This window comes from Papaver somniferum, chromosome 9, assembly GCF_003573695.1.
Source record: "Papaver somniferum cultivar HN1 chromosome 9, ASM357369v1, whole genome shotgun sequence".
Classification (NCBI taxonomy): domain Eukaryota; kingdom Viridiplantae; phylum Streptophyta; class Magnoliopsida; order Ranunculales; family Papaveraceae; genus Papaver; species Papaver somniferum.
The window spans coordinates 83,745,479-83,770,388 of NC_039366.1; the positions used below are offsets into that span (position 1 = coordinate 83,745,479).

The 24,910-nt window shown below is 34.9% G+C and overlaps 2 long non-coding RNA genes across 2 annotated transcripts; both read right to left on the reverse strand.

Annotated features, from left to right (window-relative positions):
- Positions 1 to 9,013: 9,013 nt before the first annotated feature.
- LOC113313967 lies at positions 9,014 to 10,911 on the reverse strand. The gene is made up of 2 exons (XR_003342158.1): positions 10,328 to 10,911; positions 9,014 to 9,357 (listed from the first exon to the last, which is right to left on the reverse strand). It is a non-coding gene; the product is annotated as an uncharacterized LOC113313967 (long non-coding RNA).
- Positions 10,912 to 13,914: 3,003 nt separating this feature from the next.
- Positions 13,915 to 15,630, reverse strand: LOC113308720. Its single transcript, XR_003340005.1, has 2 exons — positions 15,283 to 15,630; positions 13,915 to 14,311 (listed from the first exon to the last, which is right to left on the reverse strand). It is a non-coding gene; the product is annotated as an uncharacterized LOC113308720 (long non-coding RNA).
- Between the last annotated feature and the right edge of the window lie 9,280 nt (positions 15,631 to 24,910).

Below are 24,910 nucleotides of genomic sequence, written 5' to 3' on the forward strand. Positions count from 1 at the left end.
AGTTCGACCGAGCAATGCTCTAACAGAAGTTTTCCATGTGTTAAGTGATAAACCAATTACCCAATGGTAGTGTGCATATCGTCCCTTTATGCATCACTTCACACCATTTAAAGGAAAATAATACCCAATATGTGAGAGAATATTTTGGATTATTTCTCATGCATGCCTTTTATTTTCTCAAATCTCCAAATATTCACGTATTTATTTTTGTGATGCATGCAGGCAATCCTTTCCAATTCGTCCTTTTGTAAGCCATAAATCCTTTGGATTTACTTTTTGAATATCAATATTCCGCAGAGCACGTGTCACGGTTTTAGTGGTCGCACGTAAGATAATTGTATAGCCCCCGCTATACATAGGAGTCTGAGGAGCAGCAGATCCCTTCTTAAATCCACTTTATCCCATCTCGAGGAAGCATACCTCGACGGCTAAGATGGTAAAGTAAAACCTAGTCTAGAAAGAGGAAGCTGGCGAAGGGACAGAGGTAGCTGACATATCCAATCAGCATTTAATGCGGTAATCCCTTATTTACACTCTTGACCAAGGCGCGTGGAGAGAGATGAGATGGCAGAGTCTGACTGGCGAAGACTTGCGGTGAACGAAGGTACAATTTGTACTGAGGCTGGGTAGTTCCCAAAGGAATGTAGGTCAGCTGAGGTGGCAGAATCCGATTGGAGAAAGCACGCGGTGAACGAAGGGACCATTTATACGGAAGGTATATCAGGGAACGATGGACCCAAAGACATCCAAGATATATCTGGAGTAGAAGGGGCTATAAATACCAAGCTTAACCAACAAACAAGGCATTCAATATCTAGGAGAAGAAGATCTAGTCTTAAGCGTATACCTCTTTAATGTTTGGAACTTAAGTATTTACTTCAACTTGAGTTTTCTCTATTACTTTGGGAAGCATTTAAGATCTTTGTAACCACCACAACTTAATACAAACAATCACTCATTGCCCCGTGGACGTAGAAAAAAGTCGAACCACGTAATCTCTTGTGTCTCATGATAACTTAGTAGCATTTACCTTACATTTGTGTTCTTCGTTATTATCGTGAGCTTGAGTACCTTTTATTACTTAGCATTATCAGTTAAACTGAGAGATCAATACTACTTAGTATCAGATTTTCTGAGTTGTATACATTACATAGACTATGGGAAAATTAGTAGTCACAGTCTGGCGCTAGAAGGATTTTCTCACCAGCTTGAGTTTTTATGTTCCTTTATTTTTTACTTTAACTTACACATCTTCCTTGATGAAGAGATCTGATAATAACAACGGTGAATCTCACTTTTTAGTGATCGGTTCATCCGTTATTTACGTAAGTTCTTTGAGTTCATAGCCTCTAAAGACTTGCAACCTTACAGATCTACAAAGTTTTTCTCAAAAATGTGTTCAAAAAACGTTAAAACTTTTGTTTTGTACTAAACAACCTTTTCCAACAAAGTATCATTTGGATCTGAGTACCTCTGAGCACTTGGGAATCTCAGTGAGAATTTAAGGAGAATAAATATTACAAAGCATTTAATAGCCTCTTATCTTGGGGGATCTGACACCTGTTTTCAATTGTTTTCAACATTTAATGTTGTTTTTTCAAAGGGTGTCATAAGAAATTAAATACCTATCTTTTCAAAACGTCATCCTAGTACTTTTTCTGAAAAAGCTGCTTAGCCGTCTTCTGTGTTGGAGCATTAATTGTTATTTTTAACAAAGGCACCCAAGTAGCAAACTTTGTCATTTTTTCTATGACCTCAAGATAACAAGAGTCGAAGGTATGCGGAAACCAAGTGATGTACCAACAAGTTCACGACCTGCTGTCACAAGAAGAAGATCTCAAAAACCATCTCAAATGAATCAAATGAATGAAGCAGAGGACACACAAAGTGAAATAGCGGGAAGAACGGTTGTTAACAAACCACCTACCCCTGCTGAGGGGATGGGGAAAACATAGGGAGCACAACCACTTTACGGCATGTCGTTACCGGACCGTCCCCATGTTACAAAGGGTTTCCCAGAACCTTAGCTCCTACGGGACGACGGCTGGGAAACCTAACTCCAATACAACTAGATCCTGATGCTCCGGTAATAGAAGAAGCAGTGGATGATTCTGAGGATCCGGATGACAGCACTCCTCAGGGTGGTGGAATCCACAATGAAGAACAAATGACAGCGCAGGTAGCAGCTCTGCTACTACGTAACAAGGAGCACGAGGATGTAATGCACGTGATGGCTCAAGAAAACCAGAACCTGAAAGATATGCTGGATGTGCAGATCGAATGTTCCCAAACTCGCCCTCCTTTGAAGAGGCGTGAGCAGCGATCTATCTCAGGAAGACGAAGGGGGGATTTTAAGCCACCAAAGGCTAACCCAACGGGGGGAGCTAGGAAAACACGTCTCAATCCAAATGAGGTGGATCCAACTTACAAGCCCTCTCAATCTTATTATAACGAGGCATTTTCCAGAGATACTCACAATGTGGACATGGACATGGAGCAAATAGAGAAGATGTGGAAAGAAATACTGAAAAAGCGGGGGTATAACAACCTCACACAATATTTCGCTTAGCAATCTGTATGGACTAACTCCAATATACATTCAAGAGAATCAACTAGACAATTAGAATCGATCTTAAGAAAAGTATATCAAAGAGTTATATCTCAATTTCTTAATTCAATCATGTTAGAGCATTGCTCGGTCGAACTCGCAAGCGTTGCTATCTCAAGCTTGTTTGTCAAGTTTTGTTGCCAAAACTATAAGTCTTGATTTCTAGTCTACTTATAGCCTAAGTATCGGATTAGGATAGTAAGTGTAGTTGAGCCTTAGACTCCACGGCGTTCATCGATTGAAGACGAAGAACTACTCAAGGGAACTTGTGGAACTTCATCAACAAAAAGTATGTGGAGACTTGAACTTATCCATTACTCAAAAGTCTATCTACTCTATCTCCTATTTGAGACAAAAATCGTATTGCTATATAGACTTCAATTATACACATTTTCTATTTCGAGTCGAGTTTATCTCGCCTATCCATTTCTCGAAATATGTGTTGGTAAGCTTTCGCTTTAGCCAAGTTCATCTTTACTCATGACGAAAGTCATGTTGATTATTTCAATAACTTAAAAATCGCCTTAATGAAAATAGTTTGTGACGACCCAAATCATAAACCTGCTTAGCTAATAGGATTACAACCTAATTGAAGCATCAAACCTACATTACTGATCTTAAGAAAACTCAGTTACCTAAGCTAATTCCAAACACAAACCCTTACACTCTGATATTGTATAAATGAAGAGCTCTCTTGTGATATGAATATATTAATGTGTTATGAATATACAAAAGATTCACAAAATCTCTAACATCGCACAAAGCTTAAAGCTACGATAACGTATATCTTCACGCGCACCATTTCTTCTGATTACTGAAACTGCAGTGGGAACGAGTGAGCACATCATCCCAAATGGGGGCTTAGTGGTTATCAATATAACATTCAAGTAATCACTAACATGCATCTCAGTTCTACTAAAGAAAACGATAAACATCTTTTACATACAACATGGAGGCAGAAGATTGCTTCAATTCATATCCCCAAATATTACGTCCATAGTGGTGATATCCGTGAAAGATCCACCTCTGGATGGATCTACGAGAAAAGAATTAAACAACCTAAACATATGTTATCACAACCTCGTCTCACTCAATGGAGGAAAAGATGTTAGGAATAACTCCAGTCTCAAATGATAGCATGAATCCAGGTACCGTAAGATATTATCGTGGAATGCGTACACCTCATAAAACCCAATGCCACCATCTAAGTCTATATATAATAAGATTTTGATTACTATGATCTGACCCCGCACAGCAGATTCACGAAAGGCCCAATCATTATTCGCAAACCGAAGTCACCGAATAATAACCATATCCAATCATGAACCTAGAATTTCTTCCTAAGTCAATATCATAGTAACCCATTCATACTACTAAGACTGCAGAATCAAGTATAATATGCACATGAGTGACTTCCCCAAATAAAATAGTATATATAATAATCAACCGGGGTAAAGCCGGACTACTATCTTAAGACAATAAAATGTAATAATATGTATCCGGGGTAAAGCCGGGCTACTAGGTAATATTCAAACAACGTAGCATTGCCCTACTAAACTTAGCCAAGAGCTATGGGGAAACACAGACACTCTTCGCGGGGAAACCACCCAACGCATATTACACAACATACCCATTGAATTACAAACAGAATTACAAACAATATGCTTATAGAAATTAAAGACTCAGCATGCTCGCAGATAATATAAGCTTAATAATTACAAGAAGGTTACAAAGTTCCCACCTGATTTGATGATAAGCCACGCCTGACTTGCATTTCTTCGATCCACTGGTTCATTCTTCGAATAATCGTTGTTAATATAGTCTAACTTTTAGTCACACAAACACTCTAAGAATTTAGCCATCAGTCTCACAAAAATTTCACAACATAATTTCATAAATTTCTCTAGTTATAGGCTAAGTGAAATAATTAATGGCTCGAATTCTATTAATGGTTTTATAAATTGGTAATAAGTAATTTTGGTATAAAAAAATATCTACTAATCCAAATAGGGACAAATTGGGTATCATCGGAAGCCCTCGAAAAGACCTTCAACTTTGCAGAAGGAACCGAAAGCTAATTCGGACCAGAAGTGGTCCAAAAACCCAAAATACTATTTCTGGCCTAAGCCCAAGTCCAATGGGCTTGATCCGGACCGTCCCTTCAATCCGGCTCGTTAACCCGGTCAAGTCCCTAGTGCTCTAACTCGAATCAGTCAGCTGTCTAACTCGATCTGACATCCTAATTAACCAATCTAACTCACCTACTCACCGAGTTGAGTCAGTCATTGTAACAAACACTTGAAAGGCATTTTTAGTACTTGTACACAGCACAAGAGTCAAAGTTTCGGGCTCCATAGATTTCTCAATTCTCATCCAAATTGAGTAGTTGTTGGCTCTTTGGAAAGAATACAATCTCCTCTACAACTTACTTTGACACATCAGGGACTAATTCCATTTCTATCAGGACTATAATCGACCATGAACAGGTGCACTCACTGCAAATACCACTTTCAGATTTAAAAAAAGACACTAAAATTTCTACAATTCATTCAATTCAACTCCAAATCATTCAAACTAAGTTTATATTGATTCATGATTCGATATACTATGAAACATGACCATAAACAAAGATCATATCAACCTATAAGGTCCCTGGAAGTCACAAATAAATTAAGAACAATAATTACATAAAATCACGATGAATATCAAATTATATGTTAATTGTAAGCTAGTTTTGATTTCTCACAACTACCACATCATGTTTACTTAAAAGAATCATTTAGAAGTGTTACCTTGATTGTTTATCAAGTTTTCATCATTTCCATCATCTCCATCATAAAAACTCATGAACCCTTCATAACCAAATTATATCATCAAGAACACTCCTTCTTCTACTCCTCATACAACACTATCTTAAAATATTTCTACCATGGTTTCTCTTAATCACTAACTACTCACTCTAATCTCTAATCCGCCTCAACTTCTTTCAATTATCATCACCATGATTATGTCATCATTTTATTCTCTAATTTCTACTCCTCCTATTCATTTCCTTCCCATCTCTACTAATACTTACCTATCTTCTTTCTCTCTTTCTCACTAGCTCTCTGTCTCCCTCTCCTCTCCTATCTTAAAACTAGGTGACACATGAGAAGAATAGAGAAGAGATGAATCATCTTCCAAAAATCGTTATAAAACACGATATTTTTAATTTCCATTTAAGGTCTTACTATTTAGTATTAAATAAATTACTAAGGGATAACCTTTTACTATGGAGAGGTTCATTCAGTGAAGAGGTCCGGTCAAGTCCGGTTAACAATCAACGCCGTCAGTCAACGACAGGTTGACTTTAGTCAAACTTCAATATCCAGTTTAAGTTGGCGATATCTTCCTCGTCCCATATCCAAATGACGCATTCGAGTAGCCTATTTCGCGTAATTTTTCGAAATGTATCTAGTGGTACTAATTTCATATCTAAATTATTGTTAGATTAATTTCTATTAATAACGTTCGTGTTAAACTATTCGAGTTATTAGCGGCTAATTCGTCATTTGACTGGTCTAATAGCGTTGACGAACTTACGAATCTTTACATTCTACCCACCTTACAAGAATTTTCGTCCTCGAAAATTTGAATCGATCTACCTCTCAATGCAAGTACAACTCATACTTACAAACGCGGGGAATCCAACTAATTTTAAATGAGTTCGAAACAACATGAAATAAAATACAAACCTACGGGTTCAACTAATCTGATTTAAATACTAACAAGTGGGAAAAATCTAAGTTCCCCACACTAAGTTTCTATTATTAATTCATTATTTGCTACTATTTTATCTTCTAGTTATTGTGCTGATAAACTAATTAGTTTTAATCTAATTCCGTACAAAAATAATAATAATATATATATATATAGTCTCTAAATTTTTCTTAAAAAAATCATTGTCCATCTCATAGATTGAAATAGAAACTATTACATATTCGAATCAAATATATCATTTTATCATTTTATTTCATTTATATATTTTTAGTTAAGAAATTTATCAGGCGACTCAATTGATTAAAACATTATTGTAAATAATTACTAACAATTTTCACTGTTAAATTATTTTTATTATTTATTATCCTTATTACTATTTTGATTGATAATGTTCACATGTATAGATGTTCGATTTCCACAAAATTATATTTTAAATTTTAAAAAAACTCCTACATCATTTTATAAATGTATTTTAATCATTTTTTTATCATTTTATTATATATCTTTAGTTATGGTTATTATTATCGTCTAATTAGCTTATTAAATTATTGGCTCATCTTAAAAGTAATATAAAATGCATGGTTGCTAGCGAGATCAATTTCTATTCAATATAATTCCATTTACTATCTTTTGACTAACTCGCGGTGGATTTTATAAGAACTATTCGATTAAAGGTTAAAATACGCATATATGCCTAAATTCTATTATTATTTATTGTCCAATCTATGCCCTAAATGTTAAACAGTTGATAATGAATCTACTAATATTTCTAAACGTAAATGTCTAAGTTCGTATTGTCATCTATTTTAGTGCCTTAATTTGTGTATATACTCTATTTTCTTCGAAAATAATTATATCTGGATCTATCTATATCTAAATTTTGTAGCACCTATTAGTATACCTATTTTCATATAGTTTAATTGAGCATAAATCAATTATACATAAATTTGTTCACAAATAGGCACATTACAACACACAATTCCATTTTACAATAAAATAACAATTAGCAGAAATTAATCTGATAAGAATTAAGCAATTTTATGGTTAATCAAATTATCCACCGTGATCTAAACTTGAAATTATTATCTTTTACAAAGATGAGTTTCATAAGAACTTAGACGGTAATTATTACCGTTAGTTTTGAGTATATTAAATTAATATTTTCAAAAGAAAGTTACTTCTATAACAATTTGAGAACTTGAACACAATTTTGAATGAATTTTTGATGTAACTATGAAATTCGACATAATTCTGGATATTTTCTACCATGAAGATCTAAAAATCTTTGGGCTTTAGATTTTCGTACACTAGATTACATTCTAACTGATGATAATATCTAAGTTCTTCACACTAGTGTTTAATTCAAAAAATTAATGGGTTTAGGTATATGTAAAGGTACTCCCTTTTAAATAAATTTTGGATGGTATTAGATTGACTACAAGTTCATAATTTTAACCAAGTCATTCTCTAATCTCTATCAGTTTTTAAACTATTTCATAATTGGTATTAACTTACAAATTTAGTTCGTACTATACACACAAAACAAGAAAACGAATCGATCAATCAAATAAAAATTTTAGTTCTTGATAGATATTAGTGATTAAGATTTATCTCACAACCCAATCAGGTTCTAAACTAATCTAGTTATTTATCTAGCACTAAGAAATATCTACCATTTCCCATGTAAGATCTAATAGTAAGCTCTGATACCAACTTGTGACGACCCAAATCATAAACCTGCTTAGCTAATAGGATTACAACCTAATTGAAGCATCAAACTTATATTACCGATCTTAAGAAAACTCAGTTACCTAAGCTAATTCCAAACACAAACCCTTACACTCCGATATTGTATAAATGAAGAGCTCTCTTGTGATATGAATATATTAATGTATTATGAATATACAAAAGATTAATAATATCTCTAACATCGCAAAAAGCTTAAAGCTACGATAACGGATATCTTCACGCGCACAATTTTTTCTGATTACTGAAACTGCAGTGGGAACGAGTGAGCACATCATCCCAAATGGGGGCTCAGTGGTTATCAATATAACATTCAAGTAATCACTAACATGCATCTCAGTTCTACTAAAGAAAACGATAAACATCTTTTACACACAACATAGAGCAGAAGATTGCTTCAATTCCTATCCCCAAATATTACGTCCATAGTGGTAATATCCGTGAAAGATCCACCTCCGGATGGATCTACGAGAAAAGAATTAAACAACCTAAACATATGTTATCCCAACCTCGTCTCACTCAATGGAGGAGAAAATGCTAGGAATAACTCCAGTCTCAAATGATAGCATGAATCCAGGTACCGTAAGATATTATCGTGGAATGCGTACACCTCATAAAACCCAATGCCATCATCTAAGTCTAGAATATAATAAGATGTTGATTACTATGATCTGACCCCGCACATCAGGTTCACGAAAGGCCCAATCATTATTCACAAACCAAAGTCACCGAATAATAACCATATCCAATCATGAACTTAGAATTTCTTCTTAAGTCAAGATCATAGTAACCCAGTCATACTACTAAGACTGCAGAATCAAGTATAATATGCACATGAGTGACTTCCCTAAATAAAATAGTATATATAATAATCAACCGGGGTAAAGCGGGACTACTAACTTAAGACAATAAAATGTAATAATATTTATCCGGGGTAAAGCCGGGCTACTAGGTAATATTCAAACAACGTAGCATTGCCCTACTAAACTTAGCCAAGAGCTATGGGGAAACACAGACACTCTTCGCGGGGAAACCACCCAACGCATATTACACAACATACCCATTGAATTACAAACAATATGCTTACAGAAATTAAAGACTCAGCATGCTCGCAGATAATATAAACTTAATGATTACAAGAAGGTTATAGAGTTCCCACCTGATTTGATGACAAGCCACGCCTACCTTGCATTTCTTCGATCCACTGGTTCATTCTTCGAATAATCGTTGTTAATATAGTCTAACTGTTAATCACACAAACACTCTAAGAATTTAGCCATCAGGCTCACAAAAATATCACAACATAATTTCATAAATTTCTCTAGTTATAGGCTAAGTGAAATAATTAATGGCTCTAATTCTATTAATGGTTTTATAAATTGGTAATAAGTAATTTTGGTATAAAAAAATATCTACTAATCCAAATAGGGACAAATTGGGTATCATCGGAAGCCCTCGAAAAGACCTTCAACTTTGCAGAAGGAACCGAAAGCTAATTCGGACCAGAAGTGGTCCAAAAACCCAAAATACTATTTCTGGCCTAAGCCCAAGTCCAATGGGCTTGATCCGGACCGTCCCTTCAATCCGGCTCGTTAACCCGGTCAAGTCCCTAGTGCTCTAACTCGAATCAGTCAGCTGTCTAACTCGATCTGACATCCTAATTAACCAATCTAACTCACCTACTCACCGAGTTGAGTCAGTCATTGTAACAAACACTTGAAAGGCATTTTTAGTACTTGTACACAGCACAAGAGTCAAAGTTTCGGGCTCCATAGATTTCTCAATTCTCATCCAAATTGAGTAGTTGTTGGCTCTTTGGAAAGAATACAATCTCCTCTACAACTTACTTTGACACATCAGGGACTAATTCCATTTCTATCAGGACTATAATCGACCATGAACAGGTGCACTCACTGCAAATACCACTATTTTCAGATTTAAAGAAAGACACTAAAATTTCTACAATTCATTCAATTCAACTCCAAATCATTCAAACTAAGTTTATATTGATTCATGATTCGATATACTATGAAACATGACCATAAACAAAGATCATATCAACCTATAAGGTCCCTGGAAGTCACAAATAAATTAAGAACAATAATTACATAAAATCACGATGAATATCAAATTATATGTTAATTGTAAGCTAGTTTTGATTTCTCACAACTACCACATCATTGTTTACTTAAAAGAATCATTTAGAAGTGTTACCTTGATTGTTTATCAAGTTTTCATCATTTCCATCATCTCCATCATAAAAACTCATGAACCCTTCATAACCAAATTATATCATCAAGAACACTCCTTCTTCTACTCCTCATACAACACTATCTTAAAATATTTCTACCATGGTTTCTCTTAATCACTAACTACTCACTCTAATCTCTAATCCGCCTCAACTTCTTTCAATTATCATCACCATGATTATGTCATCATTTTATTCTCTAATTTTCTACTCCTCCTATTCATTTCCTTCTCCATCTCTACTAATACTTACCTATCTTTCTTTCTCTCTTTCTCACTAGCTCTCTGTCTCCCTCTCCTCTCTTCCTATCTTAAAACTAGGTGACACATGAGAAGAATAGAGAAGAGATGAATCATCTTCCAAAAATCGTTATAAAACACGATATTTTTAATTTCCATTTAAGGTCTTACTATTTAGTATTAAATAAATTACTAAGGGATAACCTTTTTACTATGGAGAGGTTCATTCAGTGAAGAGGTCCGGTCAAGTCCGGTTAACAATCAACGCCGTCAGTCAACGACAGGTTGACTTTAGTCAAACTTCAATATCCAGTTTAAGTTGGCGATATCTTCCTCGTCCGATATCCAAATGACGCATTCGAGTAGCCTATTTCGCGTAATTTTTCGAAATGTATCTAGTGGTACTAATTTCATATCTAAATTATTGTTAGATTAATTTCTATTAATAACGTTCGTGTTAAACTATTCGAGTTATTAGCGGCTAATTCGTCATTTGACTGGTCTAATAGCGTTGACGAACTTACGAATCTTTACATTCTACCCACCTTACAAGAATTTTCGTCCTCGAAAATTTGAATCGATCTACCTCTCAATGCAAGTACAACTCATACTTACAAACGCGGGGAATCCAACTAATTTTAAATGAGTTCGAAACAACATGAAATAAAATACAAACCTACGGGTTCAACTAATCTGATTTAAATACTAACAAGTGGGAAAAATATAAATTCCCCACACTAAGTTTCTATTATTAATTCATTATTTGCTACTATTTTATCTTCTAGTTATTGTGCTGATAAACTAATTAGTTTTAATCTAATTCCGTACAAAAATAATAATAATATATATATATATATAGTCTCTAAATTTTTCTTAAAAAAATCATTGTCCATCTCATAGATTGAAATAGAAACTATTACATATTCGAATCATATTTATTATTTTATCATTTTATTTCATTTATATATTTTTAGTTAAGAAATTTATCAGGCGACTCAATTGATTAAAACATTATTGTAAATAATTACTAATAATTTTCACTGTTAAATTATTTTTATTATTTATTATCCTTATTACTATTTTGATTGATAATGTTCACATGTATAGATATTCGATTTCCACAAAATTATATTTTAAATTTTAAAAAAACTCCTACATCATTTTATAAATGTATTTTAATCATTTTTTATCATTTTATTATATATCTTTATTATGGTTATTATTATCAATTATTTATTTACTTATTATCGTCTAATTAGCTTATTAAATTATTGGCTCATCTTAAAAGTAATATAAAATGCATGGTTGCTAGTGAGATCAATTTCTATTCAATATAGTTCCATTTACTATCTTTTGACTAACTCGCGGTGGATTTTATAAGAACTGTTCGATAAAAGGTTAAAATATGCATATATGCCTTATTTCTATTATTATTTATTGTCCACTCTATGCACTAAATGTTAAAAAGTTGATAATGACTCTACTAATATTTCTAAACGTAAATGTCTAAGTTCGTATTGTCATCTATTTTTAGTGCCTTAATTTGTATATATACTCTATTTACTTCGAAAATAATTATATCTGGATCTATCTATATTTAAATTTTGTAGCACCTATTAGTATACCTATTTTCATATAGTTTAATTAAGCATAAATTAATTATACATAAAGTTATTCATAAATAGGCATATCACAACACGCAATTCCATTTTACAATAAAAGAACAATTATCAGAAATTAATCTGATATGAATTAAGCAATTTTATGGTTAATCAAATTATCCACTGTGATCTAAACTTGAAATTATTATCTTTTACAAAGATGAGTTTTATAAGAACTTAGATGGTAATTATTATCGTTAGTTTTGAGTATATTAAATTAATTTTTCAAAAGAGAGTTACTTCTATAACAATTTGAGAACTTGAACACAATTTTGAATGAATTTTTGATGTAACTATGAAATTCGGCATAACTCTGGGTATTTTCTGCCATGAAGATCTAAAAATCTTTGGGCTTTAGATTTTCGTACACTAGATTAAATTCTAACTGATGATAATATCTAAGTTCTTCACACTAGTGTTTAATTCAAAAAATTAATGGGTTTAGGTATATGTAAAGGTACTCCCTTTTAAATAAATTTTGGATGGTATTGGATTGACTATAAGTTCATAATTTTAAGCAAGTCATTCTCTAATCTCTATCAGTTTTTAAACTATTTCATAATTGGTATTAACTTACAAATTTAGTCCGTACTATACACACACAACAAGAAAACGAATCGATCAATCAAATAAATATTTTAGTTCTTGATAGCTTTTAGTGATTAAGATTTCTCTCACAACCAATCAGGTTCTAAACTAATCTAGTTATTTATCTAGCACAAAGAACTATCTACCATTCCCCTGTAAGATCTAATAGTGAGCTCTGATACCAACTTGTGACGACCCAAATCATAAACCTGCTTAGCTAATAGTATTACAACCTAATTGAAGCATCAAACCTACATTACCGATCTTAAGAAAACTCAGTTACCTAAGCTAATTCCAAACACAAACCCTTACACTCTGATATTGTATAACTGAAGAGCTCTCTTGTGATATGAATATATTAATGTGTTATGAATATACAAAAGATTCATAATATCTCTAACATCGCAAAAGGCTTAAAGCTACGATAACGGATATCTTCACGCGCACCATTTCTTCTGATTACTGAAACTGAAGCGGGAACGAGTGCGCACATCATCCCAAACGGGGGATCCGTGGTTATCAATATAACATTCAAGTAATCAATAACATGCATCTCAGTTCTACTAATAAAAACGATAAACATCTTTTACACACAACATAGAGCAGAAGATTGCTTCAATTCATATCCCCAAATATTACGTCCATAGTGGTAATATCCGTGAAAGATCCACCTCCGGATGGATCTACGAGAAAAGAATTAAACAACCTAAACATATGTTATCCCAACCTCGTCTCACTCAATGGAGGAGAAGATGCTAGGAATAACTCCAGTCTTAAATGATAGCATGAATCCAGGTACCGTAAGATATTATCGTGGAATGCGTAAACCTCATAAAACCCAATGCCATCATCTAAGTCTAGAATATAATAAGATTTTGATTACTATGATCTGACCCCGCACAACAGGTTCACGAAAGGCCCAATCATTATTTGCAAACCGAAGTCACCAAAAAATAGCCATATCCAATCATGAACCTAGAATTTCTTCTTAAGTCAAGATCATAGTAACCCAGTCATACTACTAAGACTGCAGAATCAAGTATAATATGCACATGAGTGACTTCCCCAAATAAAATAATATATATAATAATCAACCGGGGTAAAGCCGGACTACTATCTTAAGACAATAAAATGTAATAATATTTATCCGGGGTAAATCCGGGCTACTAGGTAATATTCAAACAACGTAGCATTGCCCTACTAAACTTAGCCAAGAGCTATGGGGAAACACAGACACTCTTCGCGGGGAAACCACCCAACGCATATTGCACAACATACCCATTGAATTACAAACAATATGCTTACAGAAATTAAAGACTCAGCATGCTCGCAGATAATATAAACTTAATGATTACAAGAAGGTTACAGAGTTCCCACCTGATTTGATGACAAGCCACGCCTACCTTGCATTTCTTCGATCCACTGGTTCATTCTTCGAATAATCGTTGTTAATATAGTCTAACTGTTAATCACACAAACACTCTAAGAATTTAGCCACCAGGCTCACAAAAATATCACAACATAATTTCATAAATTTCTCTAGTTATAGACTAAGTGAAATAATTAATGACTCTAATTCTATTAATGGTTCTATAAATTGGTGATAAGTAATTTTGGTATAAAACAATATCTACTAATCCAAATAGGGTCAAATTGGGTATCATCGGAAAGCCCTCGGAAACACCTTCAACTTTGCAAAAGGAACCGAAAGCTAATTCGGACCAGAATTGGTCCCAAAACCCAAAATACTATATCTGGCCTAAGCCCAAGTCCAATGGGCTTGATCCGGACCGTCCCTTCAATCCGGCCCGTTGAGCCGGTCAAGTCCCTGGTGCTCTGACTCGAATCAGTCAACTGTCTAACTCGGTCTGACATCCTAATTAACCAATCTAACTCACTGACTCACCGAGTTGAGTCAGTCATTGTAACAAACTTTTGAAAGGCATTTTTAGTACTTGTACACAACACAAGAGTCAAAGTTTCGGGCTCCATAGATTTCTAAATTCTCATCCAAATTGAGTGGTTGTTGGCTCTTTGGAAAGAATACAATCTCCTCTACAACTTACTTTGAAACATCAGGGACTAATTCCATTTCTATCATGACTATAATCGACCATGAACAGGTGCACTCACCGCCAATACCACTATTTTCAGATTTAAAGAAAGACACTAAAATTTCTACAATTCATTCAATTCAACTCCAAATCATTCAAACTAAGTTTATATGTATTCCTGATTCGATATACTATGAAACATGACCATAAACAAAGATCACATCAACCTATAAGGTCCCTAGAAGTCACAAATAAATTAAGAACAATAATTTCATAAAATCACGATGAATATCAAATTATATGTTAATTGTAAGCTAGTTTTGATTTCTAATAACTACCACATCATTGTTTATTTAAAAGAATCATTTAGAAGTGTTACCTTGATTTTTTATCAAGTTTTCATCATTTCCATCATCTCCATCATAAAAACTCATGAACCCTTCATAACCAAATTATATCATCAAGAACACTCTTTCTTCTACTCCTCATACAACACTATCTTAAAATATTTCTACCATGGTTTCTCTTAATCACTAACTACTCACTCTAATCTCTAATCCACCTCAACTTCTTTCAATTATCATCACCATGATTATATCATCATTTTATTCTCTAATTTTCTACTCCTCCTATTCATTTCCTTCTCCATCTCTACTAATACTTACATATCTTTCTTTCTCTCTTTCTCACTAGCTCTCTGTCTCCCTCTCCTCTCATCCTATCTTAAAACTAGGTGACACAGGAGAAGAATAGAGAAGAGATAAATCCTCTTCCAAAAATCGTTATAAAACACGATATTTTTAATTTCCATTTAAGGTCTTACTATTTAGTATTAAATAAATTATTAAGGGATAACCTTTTTACTATGGAGAGGTTCATTCAGTGAAGAGGTCCGGTCAAGTCCGGTTAACAGTCAACGCCGTCGGTCAACGGTAGGTTGACTTTAGTTATGGTATACTTCTATGAGATCTAAGCAATTGAATAACTCTCTAACTAGTTCATTTGAGTAATTTGAACTAGTTATGGTAAAGATGAATAAGGTTGATATGAAATTGCTCATATGGATAACCATTGGTTAACTATTGTTGAACCGACTAAGTGTACACGTTTAGGTACTGTTACTCAAACCTAAATGAAGTTACATTTCATTTGTGTATAACAAGCTAAGTTCGATATAACGGTCGAAAGATATTAGCTTGAATCTAATCAGGTTTTCATCTAACAGTGAATATTGAATGCTTTGTTACCAAGGTCACTTAGATTGCAAACCCTGATTTGAAATCTATATAAAGGAGAACTCTAGCAACTGGGAAACCTAACTCACACACCTCTTTTGTGATACTAGTTGTATAAGCTAGAGTCGATTCTCCTTTAACCTTAAGTTTTTCACGAAACCCTGTAGGTCAACGACTTAAAGACTTAATTGGGATTGTGAAGCCAGACCCAACTATTTTCTCTGTAGTTCTGTGATCTGATCTTGTTGTTTCTATCGTGATTGAATATAATCGTAAGATTGACTTGAGATTTATATCTCCGATAGGCAAGATAGAAAAGTAGTCACAAACACCTTCGTCTCATCGTTTGTGATTCCACAATATCTTGTTTCGTTAATCGATTAAGATTATTGTGAGGTGATTGATAATTCTAGGTTGTTCTTCGGGAATATAAGTCTGGATTATCAATTGGTTCCTGTTCACATTGATTTATCAAAAGACGGAACAAAAACTCGTAGGTATATCTGCGGGAGACAGAGTTATCTATTCAATAGACTTTTCTGTGTGATACATATTTGTTTATCAAGTCTTCGACTTTGGGTGGTAGCAACTCTTAGTTTTGGGTGAGATCATCTAAGGGAATCAAGTGTTAGTATCCTGCTGGGATCAGAGACATAAGGAGTATGACTGTACCTTGAATCAATGTGATATTGATTAGGGTTCAACTACATTCCAGACCGAAGTTAGTTTTGTAGTAGGCTAGTGTCTGTAGCGGCTTAATACAGTGTGGTGTTCAAATCTGGACTAGGTCCCGGGGTTTTTCTGCATTTGTGGTTTCCTCGATAACAAAATGATGTAGGACATCTCTTCCTTAGTCTACAAGTTATCTTGTTTCCTTTTTAGTATTTATCTTTATTTAGAACTATAGTTATTTTAGTTAACGAGTAGCCTATATAAACAGGCATACGTTCGTTTTAGGGTTAATCAATCTTATTATCAATCAAAATTATTATCGTTTAGTACGATTCCCTATCTCTTTAATATTTTCTTTTATCTCTTTATTATCGTCAAGTCTCATCCTTTTCATCTCTTCTCATCCCTTGCAATCTACGTATTGCCTTCTTCTCTCATCGTACTACATTAGTTGGTACCACAGCCAAAGATTTTAGATTCTTATCTAAATTCCGATCCTAAACGCTTCCGCAAACTCAAACCCAAAATAAAAAAAAAATAAAAAAAATAAACCTTGTTTACTAAGAAGATAATAGAGTTTCTTCTTGCCAGAAGAGATAACGATTATATAATGAAGATTGTTTATGACAGAGACAAAACTAAGCTTCTTGAAGTATTTCGGATTGCTAAAGCTCAAGCTGAACGTGAAGAATTTCTGCTTGCTACTGCTCAAGCTAGGCGTGAATATAATGCCAAAGTTTTCGGTAATTATTTACATAATAATAAAGAAGTAACTATGGAAGATCTCCCGCAGCTTAGACTAGAATTATCAACAAGTATTCAAAGATATATACTGACAAAATACGGATGCTTCGTGATAAGTTTCATTTTGGCGAAGAAGAAATAAGGAAAATAGAAAAACTTCGTCTTGCCAGAGAAGACAAAAGGAAAATATTGGAGAAGCTTGAAGATTTTATGATTATCATCGCTGAACGTGAAAGCGCTGAAGCTAAACGAGAATATAAACGTAAAATTTCCAAAACTTTCAGTAAGATTTCGCATGAAGATAAAGCAGATTCATCTACTCAAGAGGATTTATCGTCATCTATGGGTGCTGTGGCTGTTTCGGCAACATCAGTTAGCGAAGAAGAGATAAGAGTTACCCTTCCAGAGGAAGAGATAAAAACTACTTCTCAACTGGTTGAAGAGAATGTTCTTTATAAAGAAGAAGATGAAAATCAGGTTAAACAGGATTCGTCTTCAACTCAAGAAGACTATTCTTCAACTAAAACCAATTCTGACATGATTCCCACGACATCTACTGGTGAGGAAGACGTAGTTACTTCTCAAAAGGAGGATGGAAATCAATTGAACGAAGTTTCTTATAATTCAGAGGAAACTATTAACATGACCATGTCTACTAGTCCTCCGTCGTTGTTAATTCAAGACAAGGATGAAGAGAATCCTGCTTCTAAGGGAGACGAGAATCTGGTTGACAAAGTTTTGCATGGTTCTCAAAAGGTTATTGGGGAATCACGTACGAGCTCTTACATAAACCCTAACAAGGTTTCAGATGATTTGTTAGAGCTTGACGTTGGTGATAAGGATACCAAAGCAATTTCTCTAAAGCGCGAAGAAAATTATTTTCCTGAGGAGACTTCGCATACTTACCCAAAATTTATTGGTAAGTCATCTAACCATGATAAACTTCTAGATGTGTTCATTCCTGATAGTGATGTATGTCTGTTGTCTACCGGTGGGAATAATCAAGTTGTTGATCATTTTTGGAATACACCAATCGTGTCCCATATATTCCCTAAGAAAGTAGAACTTGTTGAATAAGCGTGTGCGGATTTTTCTGTGTCTTCGTGCATGTATGCATATATATATGTGGACATCAATCTCGGGAAGACATAACTATATAAAATTATTGTGGTAGAATGCGAGGTCGAATATTCTCTAATACCGAGAGAGTATCGTTGGCACAAGGTATAGCAAAATATTTTGCAAGAAGCAACATGCATTTCAATCAAGACGTTGGTATTTGCATGAATGCTACTCGACTGCGACCAGCAAGAAGTATAAGTTGGACAGCTGCACATCTAGCCCTTTCAGTTTCAAATTCATCTCTATTCAAGCCTGGACTTTTAACACAAAGTGAGGAATACGGTGCTAACACCAAGTTAGATTTGATGGACTGTAACTGTGAGAATTATGCTCTTCTTTTAGCAAATATTTCTGGAGTTATTGTGCACATACACGATGCTGTTGCTTATTACAATGGAGAATTTTACAAGGAAGAGTCTTGCAATTACACGAATGTGCTGGTAGAAGCCAACAAGGTTGGTTGTCAAGAACTGGTGATGGACGTGCATTCAATATTATATTCGGAACCATTTCTTTCATATGCATGTTTTGAGAAGAACAGACATAATTATGTTGTACAGAAGCCAGTTAACTCACTGATTACATTACTTATTATTCCACAAGTACTTCCACTACAAACAGCTGCTCACAGTTCTGGAATTTCCCTTTATATAAAGATCCATCTATGGATTTTTCAGCGCTAAAATGTGCAGATAGTAACACAGCTTTTGAGCAGAAGTCATATGAACCTGATATTTGGAAGTCAGTTGTATGTGGTGCCGTGAATCAAGAGTTTCCAAACCTCAATGTTGATACTAATGGAAAAGTTGAAGTCCTTCTTGGCGAAATTTCTAATGCTCAAGACAGAATTGTGAGAAATGTTATCTTCTTTATTGGAGTTGTTGAAAAGAATGATGGTAACATGGATATTCCTAACCGTATTCTCCGGAAAAGATTACTTGAAGGGACTCCAAATACGATATGTAAGGAATATCGGCAGCTTACACTTGATGAAATTTTGAAAATAAATGCAGCAGCTAAGTCATCTTTGGCTCAAGCCGGGGTTCTTTACGGTGTTCTTATAGATTGTGCTCTTCTTCATTCAAAGTACGTAAACAATTATTACGAGAGAGGGAAAGTAATTTCAATAATAACCAAGAAACTAGTTCGGCTTTTCGCAGAGAGAGTCACCAAAGATTTTAAACCCAGTGAGAGGTTGTTTGGAGAACAAGTTTTGATGCATACAAAGGTTGATAATCAAGGTGTTGTTAATTTTACTGACCTCTTGAACTTTTCTATCCAGTCCGTTAAAGAAGTTAGTATGCTATGCTCCCGAGGGATTAACATAAATTCTCTAAGAAATGATGATGTTGTGATGGATTTATACTCAAAAAGAGTTTATGCAGTCAGATATATGGGTACTTCACATTCTTCTCAATATCTACCTCTTATGTCTATTGATAGCTGTGGAACAATTTGTTCGATATATAGAGAGGCTTTGCTAATCAATTCAGGATGCCAGTGTGAATGCCATGTAAATATTAGGCGAATTACCATCTTACTATATCAAATGTGTGGAAATATCTCCATGGATGGTGCTCAGTTTTGTATCAAGACTGCCTATTTCACATCTTCATAATAAGGATCGTTATAGGAATATTGGTATTCGGTCTTGAGACAAACATAAAACTCAAGTGTGATGAGTTTACAAAGAAATGTGTTCTAGCAGACGGTGATGTTGTAAATAAGAGATTTCCAAGCTTTGATGGAATCTATGTAGTGCAGATCTGCATGTCGACAACTGTTGTTGTGGATATTCAAGAATGGTGATCACCTGCAGAAAGAACAAGGATGGATGGAAAAGAATTTGCATTGCAAAGTTCATATTACTCTCAAGATATTACCCAGTTTCTCAAAATTGAGCAGTACCCTTGGGTACATTATTCTTTAATGCTTGGGTTAATGAGTTTTCACGCTACTAGCTCGTAAAGTCGTCACTTTGCTGATTCACCTAGCATCGTGGATAATAATGAACAACGGAATTTGTTCTCCATCCTGGGACCGGCTAGTGAACTTCACGTGGAATACGAGAAAAGATTTCTAGATTTTGTGAACTCACGTAGTGGGTATACAATTTTGCACCTAGCTGGAATACGAGAAGATGCCAAGGACGGATTAATTAAACGTGCATCCAAAAGTGTAACTATGAATTTTGGAGAAACATTTTTTTGTGATCGTGTGATCGACTCCGTCACTACTATTTTTGATATGACTTTGGTGTTTGATCGCGGGAAATCTAAACACATATCTCATAATGATTCGAGAAGCATTTCTGCCTTTCTACTTCGGTTTATGATATCAAGAGTTACGAGTTTTGTGTTCGATCGTGGTAAGCCGGTAAACATGGATTCCAAAATTTCCATGGAGGAAAAGAACTCATATTCAGAGATTACAACTCAAGTCCTAGAGAAATATTTGGAAAGAATCAAGCACTTTTTTACTGCTAACTCGAGGACGAGTTTCTTTCAAGAAGGGGGACTGATGTAGGACATCTCTGACTTAGTCTACAAGTTATCTTGTTTCCTTTTTAGTATTTCTCTTTATTTAGAACTATAGTTATTTTAGTTAACGAGTAGCCTATATAAACAGACATACGTTCGTTTTAGGGTTAATCAATCTTATTATCAATCAATATTATTATCATTTAATACGATTCCCTATCTCTTTAATCTTTTCTTTTATCTCTTTATTATCGTCAATTCTCATCACTTTTATCTCTTCTCATCCCTTGCAATCTCTGTATTGCCTTCTTCTCTCATCGTACTACATTACAAAACTTCGGGTGTCTGTGTTATTTCTTTTCCGCACTATATTTTGTTATATAATTGAAATATCACAGGTTGTGCGTTGAATCGATCAATTGGTAAATCCAACCTTTGGTTGTTGATTGAAATTGATTGATCCTTGAACATTGGTCTTTGATACCGTTCAAGTTATTTCTCTTACATTCAATCAGGCTCGCAAATTATTATTATTTATTTGATTCCGGATTGAATTGAGAGATTGAGATATAATTCTTTGATATACTTTTTATTAAGATTGAGTCTGACTGTCTAGTTGATTCTCTTGAAAGTATATTGGAGTTAGTCCATACATATTGCTAAGCGAAATATTGGGTGAGGTTGTTAGACCCCCGCCTTTTCAATTGGTATGAGAGCAGGCAAACACATTCAAGACCTCATAAGTCTATGTTTGTAGCGATCTGACTATATGGACAGAAATTTTATCTCCATAAACGTACCACCAGTCTTCGATGGCTCAAACTACTCGTGGTGGAAAATCGCTATGCGTGCTTTTCTTCAATCTCGTGATTTTCAAACATGGGTACGTGTTGTTAATGACTATGATCCTCTGGTTAATACAGATGGCGATGTATCTATACCTAAGGATATTGATAGATATTATCCAGAAGAAATCCTTGCTGCGGAGCAAAATTCTGACGGCTTAAACGTTATCATACATGCCATTACCCCAGATCTTCAACATCATGTGACTACTTGCACTAAGTCTAAAGAAGCCTGGGATATCTTAGAAACTGTATTTGAAGGGAATACCTCTGGAAAAAAAATAGAGGCTTCAAAACCTATCTTTCGATTGGGAAAACCTTTGTATGGCAGATGAAGAGTCATTTGATGAGTTTTATCTCAAAGTGACTGAAATTGTTAATGCATCTTTTGCATTGGGTAAGACTATTCCTGAAAAGGAAATTGTGATGAAAATTCTCAGATCACTGCCATCTAGATACGATTCTAAGAAGCATGTCATCGTTGAAGGAAATAATCTCGCAACTCTTTCCAGAAATACTCTGGTTGGGAAGTTAAAGATCTTTGATCATGAGCATACATCCAAATCCGGAAAGGATGTTGCTTCAAAGCACAAAAGAACACTAAATTACTTGACAAAAGTAAAAGTGTTTGCATCTCTGAAGATGATATTTCTGAGGCTGATTCATCAGATGAAGATCTTGACAAGTCAGTCTCCTTGATCACAAGATAGTTTAGGGATCTTCTTTTGAAGAGAAGTAAACGGTTCTCCAGAGATAAACCCAGGTCATCAGTTAAACCTCATAATCGTGTTCCTTCTAAAAACAGGGATAATGATGAAACTGATGACGAGGATATGCCTCAGTGCTTTAAGTGTAAAGGTTTTGGTCATTTTGCAAATGAGTCCAAATCGTAAAAAATACACTGGGAACAAAGGTCAACAATAGTTTGTTATACAGAAATGAAATGTACCTTCATTTAGGTTTGAGTAACCGTACCTAAACGTGTACACTTAGTCGGTTCAACAATAGTTAACCAATGGTTTGCCATATGAGCACTTTCATATCAACCTTATTCATCTTTACCTAACTAGTTCAAATGACTCAAATGAAACTAGTTAGAGAGTTGTTCAATTGCTTAGATCTCATAGAAGTATACAAGACACAATCGAAGCAAAATCGATTTTGATTCGATTGAATCAATTCATGAACATTATAGCCATGGTTTGCAAAGATTGCATTCCTTATTATATAAATGTTTTAGTTCATGAACAAACCGATTTTAAAAAGTAACCTGCTTAAGTATGCAAACAGGCACGCATACTTAAGCAGCCGGATTGAGTTTGTATTTTACTTCCAAACTCCAGCAAAAATTCACGGACGTGAAACTTCCGCCAGTATGCGTATGGATACGCATAATTACCCGGATTTCCAACAACCGCCAGTACGCTTACGGGTACGCATACTTTAGGTTCCCAGTTTTGGACTTTTACACAAATGTGAGAACACACTATGTTTATATGCAAACATGGTTACTTGTTCTAAACTCTCATTTCAATCATTGTAACTTTCTTAGAGGATGTTAAAAATAGTTGTTATCCACAAACTATTAGCATCAAAGCGATTTTCAAGCTATTGAAATAATCAATATGACTTTTGTCACGAGTAAAGATGAACTTGGCTAAAGCGAAAGCTTACCAACACATATTTCGAGAAATATATAAGCGAGATAAACTCGGCTCGAAATAGAAAATGTGTATAATTAAAGTCTATATAGCAATACGACTTTTGTCTCAAATAGGAGATAGAGTAGATAGACTTTTGAGTGATAGATAAGTTCAAGTCTCCGCATACCTTTTGTTGATGAAGTTCCACAAGTTCCCTTGAGTAGTTCTTCGTCTTCATTCGATGAACGTCGTGGAGTTTAAAGCTCAACTACACTTACTATCATAATCCGAGACTTAGCTATAAGTAGACTAGAAATCGAGACTTATAGTTTTGGAAACTAAACTTGACAAACAAGCTTGAGATAGCAACTCTAGCGAGTTCGACCGATCAATGCTCTAACAAATACAAGGATTGAAAACTGGCCACGCAAGCACAAGACTAGAGGAGGTACTCCAGGAAGCAACAACATCTCTTATGTGCTCTCGCATTTTGAGGGAGCCTATCCCAGCGAAATCCCCAGTACCTACGTTTCAAGCATACAATGGTACCTCGGATCCCGCAGCCCACCTACGGTACTACATCCGCTTCCTTTCTCATTGGGAAAGAGATGAGGTAGTACTTTGTAGGTACTTTCCTGCAAGCTTGACGGGATCAGCATTGGCATGGTATGATAATTTACCAACAAACTCAATTGACTCTTTTGAGCAATTGTATACCGTGTTGTTGGAGACATACATGTATAATAAATCGACGAATGTAGGGTTAGATAGGCTATTTGCTTTAGCTATCGGACCCTGGGAAACATTGATGCAGTACACAGACAGGTGGTAAAAGACGTGCCAAGCAATCGGGAAAGTCAATCTTGAAAATAACATTAATTGTTATAAGTACGGACTGGATAGAACCTCAGATATCTTCGTGGAGCTTCACAACTGAGCCCTTGATTCCAAAGGAGAGCTTAGGGTTGTCTAGAATCGCTACATCATACTTGAAGAAATCCAGAAGGACAACCCCAGAGTGCAAACCGAAGCAACAGCAGCTCCGCAATGAACCAATTCTCTGTAACCAATCCCGGAGATACCTAAGAGACAAAACGAAGCTGGGGGAAGAACCAGCTCCCGGGATAAAAGATCAAAATATGGAGATAGCAAAGGTAGAGGAAAAGGAATGGAGAACTTTGTAGATAAAGCTTACACAAAGTTAAACGCAACCTTCTCTCACATTCTAAGCAAGGAAGGAGCAAAGCCGCGCTTTCCCTACCCTAA